This window comes from Bos mutus, chromosome X (genome assembly GCF_027580195.1).
Source record: "Bos mutus isolate GX-2022 chromosome X, NWIPB_WYAK_1.1, whole genome shotgun sequence".
Lineage (NCBI taxonomy): Eukaryota > Metazoa > Chordata > Mammalia > Artiodactyla > Bovidae > Bos > Bos mutus.
The window spans coordinates 63,379,927-63,396,502 of record NC_091646.1 but is presented as its reverse complement, the minus strand read 5'-3'; positions in this window follow the sequence as shown (position 1 = coordinate 63,396,502).

Sequence of the window (16,576 nt, the reverse complement as noted above, 5' to 3'; positions counted from 1 at the left end):
GAGGTAGGTAAGGTGGTCTGGTATGCCCATCTCTTTAAGAATTTTCCACAGTTTATTGTGATCCACAGGGGTAAAGGTTTTACCATATTTAATGAAGTGGAAGTAGGTGGTTTTCTGGAAATACCTTGCTTTTTCTATGATCCAATAGATATGGGCAATTTGATCTCTGGTTCCTCTGCCTTTTATAAATCCAGCTTGAACATCTGGAAGTTCTTGGTTCACATACTGTTAAAGCCTAGGTTGAAGGATTTTGAGCATTACCTTGCTAGCATGTGATATGAGTGCAACTGTGCAGTACTTTGAAGATTCTTTGGCATTGCCCTTCTTTGTGATTCAAATGAAAACAGACCTTTTCCATTCCTGTGGCCACTGCTGAATTTTCCAAATTGGCTGACATACTGAGTGAAGCACTTTAACAGCATCATGTTTTAGGATTTGAAAGAGCTCACGTGGAATTCCAAAACAACCACTGGCTTTATTTGTAGTGATGCTTCCTAAGGCCTCTTTGACTTCACACTCCAGGATGTCTGGCTTTAGGTGAGTGACCACACCATCGTGGTTAGTATCAGTATCAGTTCAGTCACACAGTCATGTCTGAATCTTTGCGAACCTATGAACTGCAGCATGCCAGGCCTCCCTGTCCATCACCAACTCCCGGAGTTTACCCAAACTCATGTCCATTGAGTCGGTGATGCCATCCAACCATCTCATCCTCTGTCGTTTCCTTCTCCTCCTGCCTTCAATCTTTCCCAGCATAAGGGTCTTTTCAAATGAGTCAGCTCTTCACATCAGGTAGCCAAGGTATTGGAGGTTCAGCTTCAACATCAGTCCTTCTAATGAACCCCCAGGATTGATTTCCTTTATGATGGACTGGTTGGATCTCCTTGCAGTCCAAGGGACTCTCAAGAGTCTTCTCCAACACCACAGTTCAAAAGCATCAATTCTTCTGCACTCAGCTTTCTTTATAGTTCAAATCTCACATCCATACATGACTACTGGAAACACCATAGGCTTGACTAGATGGACTTTTGTTGACAAAGTAATGCCTCAGCTTTTTAATATGCTGTCTAGGTTGGTCATAACTTTCCTTCCAAGGAGTAAGCGTCTTTTAATGTCATGGCTGCAATCACCATCTGCAGTGATTTTGGAGCCCCAAAAAAATAAAGTCAGCCATTGTTTCCACATCTATTTGCCATGAAGTGATGGGATCAGATGCCATGATCTTAGTTTTCTGAATGTTGAGCTTTAAGCCAACATTTTCACTCTCCTCTTTCACTTTCATCAAGAGGCTCTTGATGAAGAAGAAGTTCTTCTTCACTTTCTGCCATAAGGGTGGTGTTATCTGCATATCTGAGGTTATTGATATTTCTCCCAGCAATCTTGATTCCAACTTGTGCTTCCTTCAGCCCAGCGTTTCTTATGATGTACTCTGCATATAAGCTAAATAAGCAGTTAAATAATAAGTGACAATATACAGCCTTGACGTACTCCTTTTCCTATTTGGAACCAGTCTGTTGTTCCATGTCCAGTTCTATCTGTTGTTTCCTGATCTTCATACAGGTTTCTCAAGAGGCAGGTCAGGTTGTCTTGGTTATCTGGGTCATTCAGATCTTTTTTGTATAGTTCTGGGTATTCTTGCCACCTTTTCTTTTATTAAAAAATAATTAATTTTAATTGTAGGATAATTAGTTTACACTATTTGATGTGTTTGCCATACATCAATATGAAGCAGCCACAAATGCACATTTGCCACCCATCCTTAAACCCCTCCCATATCCCTACCCACCCCATCCTTTTGGTTGCCTCAGAACACCAGCTTTGAGTACCCTGCTTCATGCATCAACTTTGCACAGGTCCTCTATTTTATATATGGTAATATACATGTTTCAATGCTATTCTCTCAAATCATCCCTCTGTGCTTTCTTGCACAGAGCCCAAGAGTCTGTTCTTTACATATGTGTCTCTCTTGCTGCCTTAAATATAGGATAATTTCTATTTCTGTTAGGTCCATACTGTTTCTTTCCTTTATTGTGCCTATCTTTGCAGGAAATGTTCTCTTTGTATCTCCTATTTTATTAAAGAGATCTCAGGTCTTACACATTTTATTATTTCCCTCTATTTGTTTGCATTGTTCACTTAGGAAGGCTTTCTTTCTCTTCGTGCTATTCCTTGGAAGTCTGCATTCAGAGGGGTATATCTTTCCTTTTCTCATTTGCCTTTCACTTCTCTTCTTTTCTCAGCTATTTGTAAGGCCTCCTCAAACATTTTGCCTTGTTATGTTTCTTTTCCTTGGGGATGATTTTGATCACTGCCTCCTGTACAATGTTATGAACATCCATTGATAGTTCTTCAGGCACTCGATCAGATCTAATCCCTTGAATCTATTTGTCACATCCACTTTATAATCATAAGGATTTTATTTAGATCGTACCTTAATGGCTTAGTGGTGTTTTGTACTTTCAATTTAAGTCTGAATTTTACAATAAGGGGTTCATGATCTGAGCCCCAGTCAGCTCCTGGTCTTGTTTTTGCTGACTTATAGAGCTTCTCCCAGAGAAGGCAATGGCATCCCACTCCAGTACTCTTGCCTGGAAAATCCATAGACAAGGAGCCTGGTAGGCTGCAGTCCATGGGGTTGCTAAGAGTCAGACACGACTGAGCGAATTCATTTTCACTTTTTACTTTCATGCATTGAAGAAGGAAATGGTAACCCACTCCAGTACTCTTGCCTGGAGAATCCCACGGATGGGGGAGCCGGGTGGGCTGCCATCTATGGGGTCACACAGAGTCGGACACGACTGAAGTGACTCAGCAGCAGCAGCAGCAGCAGAGCTTCTCCATCCTCAGCTGCAAAGAACATAATCAAACTGATTTCAGTGTTGACCATCTGGGGATGTCCATGTGTAGAGTATTCTCTTGTGTTGTTAGAAAAGCATTTCTGATATGACCAGTGTGTCCTCTTGGGAACAATTTGTTAGCTTTTTCCCTGCTTAATTTTGTACTGAAAGGCCAAACTTGCATGTTGCTCCAGGTATCTCTTGAATCCCTACTTTTGAATCTCAGTCCCCTATGCTGAAAATGTCATCTCCTTTGGGTGTTAGTTCTACAAAATCTTTTAGGTCTTCACAGAATGGTTCAAGTTCAGCTTCTTCACAATTACTGTTGAGGCGTATACTTGGATTGAATAGTTTGCCTTGGACATGAGCCAAGATAAAATTGTTGTTTTCGAGATTTCACAGAAGTACTGCATTTCCGACTATTTTGGAGTATGAGGGCGGCTCCATTTCTTCTAAGGGTTACTCCATTAGAAGAAATGGAATACTAATGTTTATGTCTGCCCACAGTAGTAGATATAATGACTATCTGAATTGAATTCGCCTGTTTCAGTCCAGTTTAATTCACTGATTCCAAAAACATTGATATTCACTCTTGCCATCTCCTGTTTGACCACTTCCAGTTTATCTTGATTCACATACCTAATATTCCAGATTCCTATGCAATATTGTCCTATAGTATGGCATTCTTTGGTATGTCTGATTGTACAGCCTTGGACTTTGCTTTCACAACCAGTTCAGTTCAGTTCAGTCACACAGTCATGTCTAGATTTTGCAACCCCATGGACTATAGCATGTCAGGCTTCCCTGTCCATCACCAATGTCTGGAACTTGTTCAGACTCATGTCCATTGCGTTGGTGATGCCATCCAACCATCTCATCCTTTATTGTCCCCTTCTGCTCCTGCGTTCAATCTTATCCAGCATAAGAGTCTTTTCTACTGAGTTGACTCTTCACATTTGGTGGCCAAAGTATTGGAGCTTCAGCTTTGGCATTAGTCCTTCCAATAAATATTCAGGATGGGTTTCCTTTAGGATTGACTGGTTGGATGTCCTTGCAGTCCAAGGGACTCTAAAGAGTCTTCTCCAATACTAAAGTTCAGAAGCATCAATTCTCCAGCTCCCAGCCTTCTTTATGGTCCAGCTCTCACATCCATACATCGCTACAAGAAAAACCATAGCTTTGACTAGATGGACCTTTGTCAGCAAAGTAATGTCTCCACTTTTTAATATGCTGTCTAGGTTTGCCATAGATTTGCATCCAAGGACCAAGTGTCTTTTAATTTCATGGCTGCAGTGACCATCTGCAGTGATTTTGGTGCCCAAGGAAATAAAGTTTCTCCCTGTTTCTATTGTTTCCACATCTCTGCCATCAAGTGATGGGACTGGATGCTATGATCTAAGTTTTTTGAATATTGGGTTTTGAGCCAGCTTTTTCATGCTCCTCTTGCACTTTCATCAGGGGGCTCTTTATCTCCTCTTCGATTTCTGACATAAGGGTTGTGTCATCTGCATATATGAGATTATTGATGTTTCTCTTGGCAAACTTGATACGAGCTTATGCTTCATCCAGCTCGGCATTTCACATGATATATCCTGCATGTAAGTTGAATAAACAGGGTGACAATATACAGCTTTGACATATTCCCTTCCCAATTTGGAACGAGTATGTTGCTACGTGTCTGCTTCTTGACCTGCATACAGATTTCTCAGGAGGCAGGTCAGGTGGTCTGGTATTCCCATCTCTTTAAGAATGTTCCACAGTTTGTTGTGATCCATACAGTCAAAGGCTTTGGCATAGTCAATAAAGCAGAAGTAGATATTTTTCTTGAATTATCTTGCCTTTTCTATGATCGAACAGATGTTGACAATTTTATCTCTGGTTCCTCTGCCTTTTCTAAACCTAGCTTGAACATCTGGAAGTTCTCAGTTCATGTAAAGTTGAAGCCTAGTATGGAGAATTTAGAACATTACTTTGGGGGCATGTGAGATGAGTGCAATTATGCAGTAGTTTGAACATTCTTTGCCATTGCCTTTCTTTAGGATTGGAGTGAAACCTGACCTCTTCCAGTCCTGTGGTTACTGTTGAGTTTTCCAAATTTGCTGGCATATTGGGTGCAGCACTTTCACAGCATCATCTTTCAGTATTTGAAATAGCTCAACTGGAATTCCATCACCTCTTCTACCTTTGTTCATAGTCATGTTTCCAAAGGTTCATTTGACTTTGGACTCCAGGATGTCTGACTCTAGGTGAGTGATCACACAATCATGGTCATCTGGGTCATTAAGATATTTTTTGTATAGTTCTTCTGTGTATTCTTGCCACCTCCTCTTAATATCTTCTGCTTCTGTTAGTTTCATCCCATTTCTGTCCTTTATTGTGCCCATCTTTGCATGAAATGTTCCCTTGGTATCTCCAATTTTATTGAAGATATTTATTGTCTTTCCTATTGTATTATTTTCATCTGTTTCTTTGCATTATTCACTTAAGTAGGCTTTCTTATCTTTCCTTGCTATTTTCTGAAACTCTGCATTCAGATGGATATATCTTTCCTTTTCTCCTTTGCTTTTTACTTCTCTCCTTTCCTCAGCTATTTATAAGGCCTCCTCAGACAACTATTTTGCCTTTTTCATTTCTTTTTCTTGGGGATGGTTTTTATCGCCGCCTCCTGTACAATGTCACAAACAATGTCTATAGTTCTTCAGGCACTCTATCAGATCTAATCCCTTGCATCTATTTGTCACTTAGACTGTATAATTATAAGGGATTTGATTTAGGACATACCTGAATGATCCAGTGGTTTTCCCTACTTTCTTCAATTTAAGTCTGAATTTTGCAATGAGGAGTTCATGCTCTGAGCCACAGTCAGCTCTCAGTCTTACTTTTTTGGCTGTATAGGGTTTCTCCATCTTCAGCTGCCAAGAATATAATCAATCTGATCTGGCATTTGGCATTGATCATCTTTTGATGTCCATTGCAGAGTCATCTCTTGTGCTGTTGGAAGACGGTGTTTCCTATGACCAGTGTGTTCTCCTGGCAAAACTCTGTTAGTCTTTGCCCTGCTTGATTTTGTACTCCAAGGCCAAACATGTCTGTTTACTCCAGGTGCCTCTTGACTTCCTACTTTTGCATTCCAGTCACCTATGATGAAATGGACATCATTTTTTGGTATTCATTGTAGAAGTTCTTGTATTTCTTCATAGAATCCTTCAATGTCAGCTTCTTTGGCATTAGTGGTTGGGGCATAGACTTGCACTACTCTGATGTGCTGGTTTTCCTTGAAAACAAACAGAGATCTTCTGTCATTTTTTTAGATTGCACACACGTACTGCATTTTGTGCTCTTTTGTTGACTGTGAGCACTGTTCCCTTTCTTCTAAGGGATTCTTGTCCACAGCAGTATATGTAATGGCCATCTGAGTTAAATTCACCCACTTCTGTCCATTTCAGTTCACTGACTCCTAAAATTTCGATATTCACCTTTGCTGTCTCCTGTTTGACCACTTCCAATTTACCTTGATTCATGGACCTAACATTCCAGGTTGCTATGCAGTATTGTTCTTTACAGCATCGAACTTTACTTCCATCATCAGTCACATCCACAACTGTGTGTTGTTTTTGCTTTGACCCCATCTCTTCATTCTTTTGAAACCATTTCTCCACTCTTCTCTAGTAGCATATTCACCACCAGACACATCCATAACTGGATATTGTTTCTACTTTGGTTTAGCCTTTTCATTCCTTCTAGAGCTATTTCTCTGCTTTTCTCCAGTAGCGTATTGGGCACTTGTTTGCCTTGGGAGTTCATCTTTCAGTGTCATATATTTTTGCCTTTTCATACTAGTCATGACATTCTCAAAGCAAGAATGCTGAAGTGGTTTCCCATTCCCTTCTCTAGTGGGACCACATTGCACAATGTTATAACCCTCCATTCATAGTTCTTCAGGCACTCTGCTTACCAGATATAATTCCTTGAATCTGTTCATCACCTCCACTATATATTGATAAATGCCTTGATTTAGATCATACCTGAATGATCCAGTGGTTTTCCCTACCTTCTTCAATTTAAGTCTGAATTTTCCAATGAGGAGTTCATGCTCTGAATCACAGTCAGTTCCAGTTTTTGTTTTTACTGACTGTATAAAGCTTCTCCATCTTCAGCTGCAAAGAATATAATCAATCTGATTTTGGCATTGACCATCTGGTTATGTCCATATATATAGTAATCTCTTGAATTATTGGAAATTGGTGTTTGCTATGACCTGCACATTCTCTTAATAAAACTGTTTTAGCCTTTGCCTTGCTTCATTTTGTACTCCAAGGCCATACTTTCCTTTTCTTTGGGGTATCTCTTGGTTTCTTTCTTTTGTATTCCAATCATATGTGATGAAAAGGACATCTTTCCTTTGGTGTTATTTCTAAAATGTGTTGTCGGTTTTCATAGAACTGGTCAACTTCAGCTTCTTTGGCATCTGTGGTTTGGGCATAGACTTGGACTAGTGTGATGTTGAACAGTTTACCTTGAAAATGAACCAAGATCATCCTGTCTTTTTTGAGGTAGTATCCAAGGACTGCATTTTGGACTTTCTGTTGACTGTGAGTGCTACTCCATTTCTTCTAAGGGATTTTTGCTCACAGTAGTAGATATAATGGTCATCTGAATTAAATTGGCCCATACCCCTTCATTTTAGTGTACTGATTCTTAAGATGTTGGTGTTCAATCTTGCCTTCTTCTGCTTGACTAGGACCAATTTACCTTGATTCATGGATCTAACCTTCCCAGTTCCTATGCAATATCGTTCTTAATACCATCAGACTTTACTTTTACCGGAGCTTCCCTGGTGGCTCAGAGATTAAAGCATCTGCCTGCAATGTGGGAGACCAGGGTTCGATTCCTGGGTCGGGAAGATTCCCCTGGAGAAGGAAATGGCAACCCACTCCAGTATTCTTGCCTGGAGAATCCCATGGATGGAGGAGCCTGGTGGGCTACAGTCCACGGGGTCACAAAGAGTTGGACATGACTGAGCAACTTCACTTTCACTTTATTTTTACCACCAGATATATCCACAACTGTGTTTCATTTCCACTTTGGCCCAGCTGCTTCATTCTTTCTGGAGCTATTATTAATTGCCCTCTGCTCTTCCCCATTAGCATATTGGACCCTTCCAACCTTGGGGACTCATCTTCCAGGGTCGTATATTTTTGCCTTTTCATACTGTTCATGGGGTTCTTGCAGCAAGTATACCAGATTGAGTTGCCATTTCCTTCTCTAGTGAACCATATTTAGTCAGAACTCTTCACTATGACCCGTCCATCTTGGGTAGCCCTGTGAGGCATAGCTCATACCTTCATTGAGTTATGGAAACCCACTAGTGATAACAAGGCTGTCATTCATGAAGGAGCAATGTGCCTAGCACTGGACATGTTCTCAATTCAACTCTCTAGCCAAATTATTTTTCTCATCCCCTTAAAATGGGTTTTGCTTTAAATCTCCAAGGTCCATGCTGTTTTCAATTTTGAAGAAAGATGAAGACTTCCTACATTCATTTTACAAAGAAACTTAATCCTTGAGATAATAGTCTAGAGGATTGGGAAATTATAGGGAATTATTCTAAATATTCCAATTGCTTCTGTATGTAGCTGTGCTCCCATAGTAAAGTATGTTTTCTTTTTTTTTTTTCATGTGTTCCCCATCCTGAACCCTCCTCCCTCCTCCCTCCCCACACCATCCCTCTGGATCATCCCAGTGCACCAGCCCCAAGCATCCAGCATCGTGCATTGAACCTGGACTGGCATCTCGTTTCATACATGACATTTCACATGTTTCAATGCCATTCTCCCAAATCTTCCCACCCTCTCCCTCTCCAACAGAGTCCATAAGCCTGTTCTATACATCAGTGTCTCTTTTGCTGTCTCGTATACAGGGTTATCGTTACCATCTTTCTAAATTCCATATATATGCGTTAGTATACTGTATTGGTGTTTGTCCTTCTGGCTTACTTCACTCTGTATAATAGGCTCCAGTTTCATCCACCTCATTAGAACTGATTCAAATGTATTCTTTTTAATGGCTGAGTAATACTCCATTGTGTATATGTACCACAGCTTTCTTATCCATTCATCTGCTGATGGACATCTAGGTTGCTTCCATGTCCTGGCTATTATAAACAGTGCTGCGATGAACATTGGGGTACACGTGTCTCTTTCCCTTCTGGTTTCCTCAGTGTAAAGTATGTTTTCATATTACCCCTGGTAGTCTTGTCATTTTTCTTTGATCTTTATACTACAAAATTTATTTGTATAGCATTTTCTTCTTCAAAACTTTCCAAACATTTTCCAGATATAACCTCATGAATTTAGGGGGTTGTTGTCATTATATGGCTGAATGAAAAGCACAAAGAAATGTATTTGCCTACAAAAGCCTACTCAAAGCAGAAATTCAATCATAGAACCTCATGACATAAAGAGATGGAAGGGATTTTAAAAATTACTTCTTCCCACAGTTTATAGAGAAGGAATTTGAGAGTTAGGGAAGGTGAGTTGTTTAACTCACAGATTAACCTCAACTCATCATGACAAAGCTGAAGCTATAACTCAGAACTTCAGACTCCTACACTAGTGCTATATCCACGACAACATGGTAAGCAAAAGTGTGTGGGAGGAAAAAAAGGGAAAAGAGAGAAATAAAGGAGTTTGTTCTGTACCATTTTAGGACACAATATCAACATGAATATTAAAGATATTCAGTCTGAAAAATGTTTCAAAACTGATATAGAAAATTCAACTCCTATGTATTTAAAGCTTGCCTCAAGAGAAAGGGAGGAAGACAATGATTTAAGCAGCTCTAAGGGCTTTCCTGGTTGCTCAGTGGTAATGAATCCACCTGCCAATGCAGGAGACATGATTTCAGTCCCTAGGTTGGGAAGATCCCCTGGAGAAGGAAATGACAACCCATTCCAGTATTCTTGCCTGGAGAATTCCGTGGACAGAGAAGTTTCGCTTGCTACATGGGGTTAGCTTTGTGTTGCAAAAGAGTCAGACATGAATTAGCAAACAAACATCAACAACAAAAAAGCTCTAGTCATCACAAAATAATCAGAAGTGATAGGTTATTTATATAAAATTGCCAAAGTTGGGTGTCACATATGGCACAGTAACATGTAACAATATTCTATAGTTCAAACCATCAATTTACACTAATTTTCACAAACACAAATAGTACCTTCTTCTGCTATTTGCAGGGAGACTACTGTAGTATTTAGAAGAACAGCTAGAATGGAGAGGATTTTGCCTTCTGACATCTTGCATGTTAGATGAGCTATAAAGAGAAAGTATAATGAATATTTGGGTTCATATACAAGGAATTATTCTTCAAGGCTAAATATTGGATAAATAAAGGGCAGTCCCTAGAGGATGTGCCTTGCAACAGAATGAAGATGTCCTACCTGTTGTATGCAATTCATAATTTACTTCTAATTGTGGTTCCCAAACTGTGCAATGAGACACTCTGTGACATCTCAGCAAACCAACAGGGATGTCATAGGTTGTTTTACATTTTTGAGGGAAACACAGCAGTCGTAAATGCACTTGAGATAAATATGTTTTCAACATTAGATTCTGTCCCATTATTTTGATTATGTAATTTCTTTGCAAAGCAACGTTTTCTGCATCTGATGCAACAAAAGTAAATACCGTTAGGGAAAGGGAGTTGATAGGGGATAACACAGGGAGTTTCTTTGTAGTGATGGAACAGTTACATATTTTGATTGTGGGATGGTCACATAAATCAATATGGAAGACAAAATTATACAGAGCTATGAATATATACACTAATGAATGCCCATAAAAACTGGTAGATTCTACTTAAAGTTTGTTGATCCCGCCAATATAAATGTTCTGCTTTTGATGTACTGTATCAAAAATATTTTATGTATTATATATATTATACAATTGCATGTATATTATACATAAGACATATATAATATGTTGTTGTTGTTCAGTCGTTCAGTCGTGTCCAACTCTTTGTGACCCCATGGACTGCGCATGCCAGGCTTCTCTGTCCTTCACCATCTCCTGGGGCTTGCTCAAACTCATGTCCATTGAGACAGTGATGCCATCCAACCATCTCATCCTCTGTTGCCCCCTTCTCTTCCTGCTCTCAATCTTTCCCAGCATCAGGGTCTTTTCCAATGAGTCAGCTCTTTGCATCAGGTGGCCAAGGTACTGGAGCTTCAGCCACAGCATCAGTCCTTCCAAAGAATATTCAGGATTGATTTCCTTTAGGATTGACTGGTTTGATCTCCTTGCCGTCCAAGGAACTCTCAAGATTCTTCTCCAACACCACAGCTCAAAAACATCAACTCTTTAGCATTCAGACTTCTTTATGGTTCAACTCTCACTTCCATACATGACTACTGGAAAAATCATAGTTTTGACTATATGGACCTTTCTTGGCAGAGTAATGTCTCTGCTTTTTAATATGCTGTCTAAGTTTGTCATAGCTTTTCTTCCAAGGTATGTATATTGTGTATATCTTACAATATATAACATGTGAAAGTGAAAGTCGCTCAGTCATGTCCAACTCTTTGTGACCCCGTGGACTATACATTCCATGGAAATCTCCAGGCCAGAATATTGCAGTGGGTAGCAGTTTCCTTCTCCAGGGGATCTTCCCAACCTAGTGATCGAACCCAGGTCTTCCACATTACAGGTGGATTCTTTACCGGCTGAGCCACAATTATATAACTTGCAAGATATTGTTATTAAGGAAAACAAAGTGAATGGCTAACAAGATCTCTTTATAATATTTTTAACACATATTTATTGAGAGATATTCTAACTGGTTACACTTCTTCCTTTTAAAGCATATCAGCAAATTCTGTGTAGTATATAAAGAATTGTGCAACCATCAACAAAATCATTTTTTTTTAAATTTCCATCACCCCTAACAGAAAGCTTCTACCCTTTAGCTGTCACCCATGAACTCTCCCACATTTCCCCACTCTAGCTAGCCACTATGTTATGTATCCATAAATTTTCCTGTTTCAGAAATTTTACATGAATGGGATAATGCAATACATTGGCTATTATTACTGGTTTCTTTCACTTAACATAGTTTTCAAAGTTCATCCATGTTGTAGAAGTACTTCATTGCTTTTATTGCTGGATATTACTTCATTGTATGGATATGCATTTGTTTCATTTATCAGTTTATGGGGTTTATATTTTTATATTTTCTCACACTTTTGTATATTAAGAATAATGCTATTATGAATATTACATCCTCTACAAGTTTTTGTGCTGGTATATTCTTTCAATTCTCTTTGGTATATACCTAAGCTAGAACTGTTGACTCATATAATACTTTGTTTAACCTATTGAAGGTTAGTCTATTTTCCAAAGTAGCTATACCATTTTATATTCTTACTAGCAGTGTATGCAGGTTTCAATCCATCTTCATTCTCTCCAACACTACTTATTATCTATTTTAAAAATTATATCTATCCTAAAATGCATGAAGTGTTTTCTCACTGCTTTCATTTGGATTTCCCTGATGACCTAAAGCTTAAGCATACTTTGTGTGCATGTTGGCCATTGGTATGCCTTTTTTGGAGATATGCTTACTCATATAATTTGTCCATAAAAAAATATTAGAGTATAGTTGATTTACAATGTTGAGTTAATTTCAGGTGTACAGCAAAGTGAATCAGATATGCATATTACTTTGTCCAGTTTTAACTGCAATGTTTCTTATTTTATTATTGACTTTCTATAGTTCTTTGTATATTCTAGACACAAGCATCTTTTCAGATATTTGATTGTACATATTTTCTCCCATTCAGTAGGTTGTCTTTTCACTTTCCTGATATCATTTGATACCGAAAATTCTCAAATTTTGGTGGCCTCATTCCTCAATTTTTTTTTCCTTTGGTTAACTCTATTTTTTTTTAATTTAAATATAGACCAGGAGTAGAATTGCTGGGTCATATGGTGGTTTTATTCCACCATATGGAATAAATTTTCCATTTTAAGGAATGGAATACCCATTTTTTAAAGGAATCCCCATACCATCTTCTATAGTGGCTGTATCTATTTCCATTCCCACAAACAGTACAACAGGGTTCCCTTTTCTCCATCCTGAGGAAATATAAATTTAAAAAGACACATGTGCCCCAATGTTCATTGCAGCACTATTTACAATAGCTAGAATGTGGAAGCAACCTAAATGTCCATCAACAAATGAATGGATAAAGAAGTTCTGGTATATATACACAATGGTATATTACTCAGCAATAAAAAGGAGCACATTTGAGTCAGTTCTAATGAGGTGGATTAACCTAGACCCTATTATACAGAGTGAAGTAAATCAGAAAGAGAAAGATAAATATCATATACTATATGGGAGCGTATATGGGAGAAGGCAATGGCACCCCACTCCAGTACTCCTTCCTGGAAAATCCCATGGATGGAGGAGCCTGGAAGGCTGCAGTCCATGGGGTCACTGAGGGTCAGACATGACTGAGCGAATTCACTTTCACTTTTTACTTTCATGCATTGGAAAAGGAAATGGCAACCCACTCCAGTGTTCTTGCCTGGAGAATTCCAGGGATGGAGGAGCCTGGTGGGTTGCCGTCTATGGGGTCACACAGATTCAGACACGACTGAAGTGACTTAGCAGCAGCAGCAGCAGCAACACATATATATGGAATCTAGAAAGGTGATACTGAAGACTTTATATGCAGGGCAGCAATGAAGACATAGACATAGAAAACAGACTTATGGACACGATGAGAGGGGAGGAGAGAGTGAGATGTACGGAGAGAGTAACATGGAGACTTACATCACCATATGTAAAATAGATAGCCAATGGAAATTTGCTGTAAGTCTCAGATAATTCAAACAGGGGCTCTGTATCAACCTAGAGGGGTGGGATGGGGAGGGAGATGGGAAGGAGGGAGGGGACATACATATGCCTATGGCTGATTCATATTGAGATTTGACAGAAAACAGCAAAATTCTGTAAAGCAATTATCCTTCAATAAAAAATAAATTAATATTAAAAATTCTGTAAAGCAATTATCCTTCAATTAAAAAATTGAAATATAGTCAATTTGTAACATGCCAATGTCTGCTGAATGGCAAGGTGACTCAGTTATGCACATATATATATATATATATATATATATTTCTTTTATATATTCTTTTCCATTATGTCTTATCAAAGGAAATTGGATATAGTTCCCTGTGCTATACATAAGACCTTATTTTTTATCCATTCTAAATGGAATAGTTTGAATCTACCAATTCCAAACTCCCAGTCCATCCTTCTCCCTTCCCTCTCACCCTTAGCAATCGCAAGTCTGATCTCTATGAGTCTATTTCTGCTTTGTAGATAGGTTAGTTCATGCCATATTTTATATTCCATATATAAGTGATATAACATGGCATTTTTCTTTCTCTTGCTGACTTGCTTCATTTAATATGATAATCTCTAGTTGCATCCATGTTGCTGCAAATGCTAACATTCATTCTTTTCATGGCTGAGTAGTATTCCATTGTATATATGTACCACATCTTTTTTATCCATTCATCCATCAATGGGCATTTCATTGATAATATTCTTTGGCTATTATGAATAATGTGCTGCTATGAACATAAAGGTGAATATATCTTTTTGAATTATAGTTTTTTGGATAAATGCCCAGGAGTGGAATTGCTGGATCATATGGTAACTTTATTTTTAGTTTTCCGAGGTACATCCACTCTGTTCTCCATAGTTGCTGTGCCAATTTACACTCCCACTAACAGTGGGGGAGAGTTTCCTTTTTTCCACAATCTCTCCAGCATTTGCTATTTGTAGACTTTTTAGTGATGGCCATTGTGACCGGTGTGAGGTGGTGTCTCATTGTACTTCTGATTTGCATTTCTCTAACAAATTACTGATGCTGAGCATCTTTTCATGTGCCTACTGGCTGCCTGTATATCTTCTTTGGAAAATGTCTATTAAGATCTTCTGCCCATTTTTTTGATTAGGTTAGTTGTTTTTCATTGTTCACTTGTATAATCTACTTGTATATTTTGGAGATTAAACTTTGTTTGGTAGCACTATTTGCAAATATTTTCTCCCATTCTCTGTGTTTTATTTATTTATTTATTGGTTTCCTTTGCTATGCAAAATCTTGTAAGCTTGAATTAAGTTCCAGTCGTTTATTTTTGATTTTATGTCTGTAGCCTTGGAAGACTGTGAAGTGAAAGTTGTTCAGTCATGTCTAACTCTTTAGTTATCCCATGGACTACACAGTCCATGAAGTTCTCAAGGCCATAATGCTGGAGTGGGTAGCCTTTCTCTTCTCCAGGGCATCTTCCCAACCCAGGGATTGAACCCAGATCTCCCACATTGTAGGTGGATTCTTTACTAGCTGAGCCACGAGGGAAGCCCAAGAATACTGGAGTGCGGAGCCTATCCCTTCTCCAGAAGATCTTCCTGACCCAGGAATCAAACCAGGGTCTCCTGCATTGCAGGCAGATTGTTTACCAACTGAGCTAACAGGAAAGCCCCTGGGAGACTGATAGAATGTTTTAAAAAAATCTTATAACAATTGCACTAAAAAATACCTAGGAATAAACTTGATCAAGGAAGTGAAAGACTTTTACACTGAGAACTATAAAACACTATTAAAGAAAATTAAAGAGGATTCAAAGGAATAGAAATACATTCAAATTAAAGAGGATTCAAAGGAATAGAAATACATTCCATGCTCATGCTTGGAAGAATTAATATTGTTAAAATGGCAATACTTCCCAAAGCAAGCTCTGGATTTCATGTGATTCTTATCAAATTACTCATGACATTTTTGCATAGAACTAGAACAAATTCCAACAATCTATATAGAACCATAAAAAACCAGCATTGCCAATGAAATCCTGAGAGGAAACTAGAATGAAACAGAAGATATAACTTCCTCAGACTTCAGATATCATTACAAAGCTACTTTAATCACAACAGTGTGGGATTGGTGCAAAAACAGACATATGGATCAATGGAACAGAATAGAAAGTCCACAAATAAACCCACATATCTATAGTCAATTAAACTTTGACAAAGTAGGCAAGAATTTAAAATGAGAAAAAAGTCTGTTCAGCAAGGGGCACTGGGAAGCTGGGATGCTGTTGCTGCTGCTAAGTCATTTCAGTCATGTCCAACTCTCTGCGACCCCATAGATGGCAGCCCACCAGGCTCCCCCATCCCTGGGATTCTCCAGGCAAGAACACTGGAGTGGGTTGCCATTTCCTTCTCCAATATGCATGAAAGTGAAAAGTGAAAGTGAAGTCGCTCAGTCGTGTACAACTCCTAGCGACCCCATGGACTGCAGCTGACCAGGCTCCTCCGTCCAGGGGAGGGATTTTCCAGGCAAGAGTATTGGAGTGGGGTGCCATTGTCTTCTGGGATAGCAACATGTAAATCAAAGTAGTTGGAACACACCATCATACCATACACAAAAATAAACTCTAAATGGCTTAAAGACTTAAGATAAACCATGACACCATAAAACCCATAGAAGACAGCATAGACAAAGCATTCATCAACATAAATTGTAGCAAGTTTTCTTTTTAGAGCTTTATTTTATATTTGATAATAGTTGATTAATAATATTGTATTAGTTTCAGGTGTAAAGCAAAATGATTCAGTTATACATGTACATGTACATTATTTTTCATAAAATCTCATAAAAATCATTAACA